This window comes from Carassius gibelio, chromosome A25 (genome assembly GCF_023724105.1).
Source record: "Carassius gibelio isolate Cgi1373 ecotype wild population from Czech Republic chromosome A25, carGib1.2-hapl.c, whole genome shotgun sequence".
NCBI lineage: Eukaryota > Metazoa > Chordata > Actinopteri > Cypriniformes > Cyprinidae > Carassius > Carassius gibelio.
This window is the reverse complement of record NC_068395.1, coordinates 5,829,760-5,832,601: the sequence shown is the minus strand read 5'-3', so window position 1 is coordinate 5,832,601 and position 2,842 is coordinate 5,829,760.

The window sequence follows — 2,842 nt, the reverse complement described above, 5'->3', positions numbered from 1 at the left end:
TCTCAAACAGATTTTCCTTATAAGTATCTGGTAATTAAGAAAGCACATTAGGATGCATGAAGATACATGGAGTCTTATATGAAAACAAGGGATTTGATGTATACATGTAATAAAACCATTAGATTTTCCTTGCAATTGTGTGAAACAGTGTCACCATTTGTAAAGAGGAGGAAGGATATTTATCCTCTCAGTTACTGGAGATCAGCTCTTACGAAGCTGGGTAAAAATACTCTGACATGTTTCTGGGCTCAGCAGGTAGTGACCCAGGTTTCATGCAGTAAACAAGTCACTTACAGTTTGACTCCAAGTAGATTTCATGTAACTTGTATACAGGTTTGGAAGGGTTACTTTTAAAATGTATTCTGTTACAGTTACAAATTACTTCATTAAAAAATGATTCAGTAACGTAATCCAAGTACCACAACATAAAAGTAATGTAATCTGATTTCTTTTGGATTACTTCGTTACATACGTAAATACAGTAAAAAAAGCAATATGTAAGTACTTTTTATTTAACCGTGACTTTAAAATGAAATAAAAACTATAGTAAAAACTATTTAAAATTTTAAAATCTTGTCATGTTTCACCATCTAGATATTATATATATATATCTGTTATTTCATTTATCCATTTTGAAGACAAATTAACAGAAATCTCCAGACATGAAAATGTTTTTTTTTTTCCCAGCAGGAAGCACTGTAATTAATTTATCTGTAGCAGCATCTCATCCACGTTCGAGGAGAATAATTTTAGATGGGTGTTATTTGCGCTTGCACCAGCACATGACTCACATGAGTCAACATGTGTCAACATGTCAACAGAACCAGGAACTACTGTATGAAGAAGCAGCGCTAAATATATAGCGTTATGTCAAAATACTCATTCATTTAATATTAAATTAAAGAAACTGTAAACCAGATAGTATTTCTACTTTTTACAAAATGTAACTGTAATCTGAATACTTTGTTTTTGGATGTAACTGTAACGGTATTACAGTTACTAGATTTTTTGTATCCTGATTACGTAACGCCATTACACGTATTCCGTTACTCCCCAACCCTGCTTGTATATTTCACGTAAATTACAATACATACGTGTGTTTGATTGATCATTATGTTAACAAATTGCTTTTAGTCGTTTAGCTTATCAGGCTACTTTAATGATAGCCTGCTGTTGGCTTGATTGATATTAGAGGAGGGGAGATTTTATGAAGTGGGTTCAGTAGAGTCTGGGAGAGTGTATGGCCACGTTCACACAGCAGCATAATACGGTTATCAGTCCTGTATTTGAGTCCTGTATACGATTACGTTCACATACAGTTTGGTTATTTACAGGTGTGACAACCGCATTCTGTAACCGAACCCACACCTGTACATTTTCAGGACTCACAACCACATTCTCGGAACACACGTACTGTTTGAAAAGAACAGGATTTGACAACTAGTTGTCTGTAACGTCATACAGTGTGAGAGAGAGCCGCTCTGCTGCACAAATGCACATCTACCGTGTGTTACATGTTTTCATGTATGTTTTTCGCTAACTTACAGTGACGGGGAAATGAGCCTGTCTGTCACCTGAAATTTATAGATCCCTTAAGTTTTCCACCGAAGCATTCCCGTCAGTTTTGTGTTCTGTGTGCGACTCAAATACTCCACTCTCCACCCAAATTTAAAGGCTGCTGTCAGTTAATGAAGATCTGACGGATGAACTCGCGGCTCGATTGAACTCTTGTCATGTTAGAAAGTGATAAGACTTTAAGTTTTATGGACGTCAACATCTTTTATTTTACTTTGGTCACTGTTGCTATGGTAACTGGTAAGGAATACGGGCTTGACTACCGTTGCACATTAATACGGACAGTATTCCAAACGCAACTGTAAGCTGCTGTGTTAATGGGACATTTCAAGACTTGCAGCTGTAAAGAAAACCACACATTTTCTTGAAAAAAATTACAAGATACAGTTTGACAATCAGATATCAAAAGTCAAACTATATTAATAACACCGCCTTGTTAACCATTAAAATAGCACATTTTTAACCAAAAATTCGAATTATCTGTAATTGTATGGGCTGATCTTGTTCTGATAGCTACACAAAATTGTTAAAGGGCAGCAGATGACATTATGTTAATGTGATTGTCTGTTTTCTGCTCTACCATGTAGAATTTGATGCACACACACTATGGCTGTGGCTGGTTGAGGCCTGAGGAGACTTTCCATGAGTTTGAGCCCAGAGACGCAACATCACTCAGACTTGTTAGTAAAACAGGCCATGATGACTCACGTTTCCCTGCAGCACAACTCAAATAATCAAAGCTGTTATTGAAAATTTGGAGAGTTATTAAATTAGCTTTTCTTAACTGTTTAACTACAGGAGAGCAATCGTAGAAAGAGGGAAATTTGCTAACTCAGGATTTTATGTTTGTATTAGGGATAAGCATGTTAAATCAACTAAGAGAACATATAGGGCAATCTTTAGGGCAATGGGACGTCTTTGGCATCCCAATCACTAGCCAACTCAACAGATAAAAACACGCAGAAAGTATGTCTATCTGCATTTCCTGCTTATTTATCATATTATCTTAAGTATGCACCACTATTTTCACTGTGGCTAGCTTGACCTTGTGTAGTTGCTGTCTGATGAATTAGTCCAAAGGTAACACTGAAAATTTTACTATAACACATTAAATTACAAACTGCACTACTATTTGGCATGTTTTTGATTCAGTATAAGTCATGTCAAGCATTTCGTGATCCATCACTGTAGTTAATTGTAAATACGTGTTGTTGTTGTTTTTGCACCCAGCTAGTTGCATTAGTACTGGATTCGTATATTTCCAAAG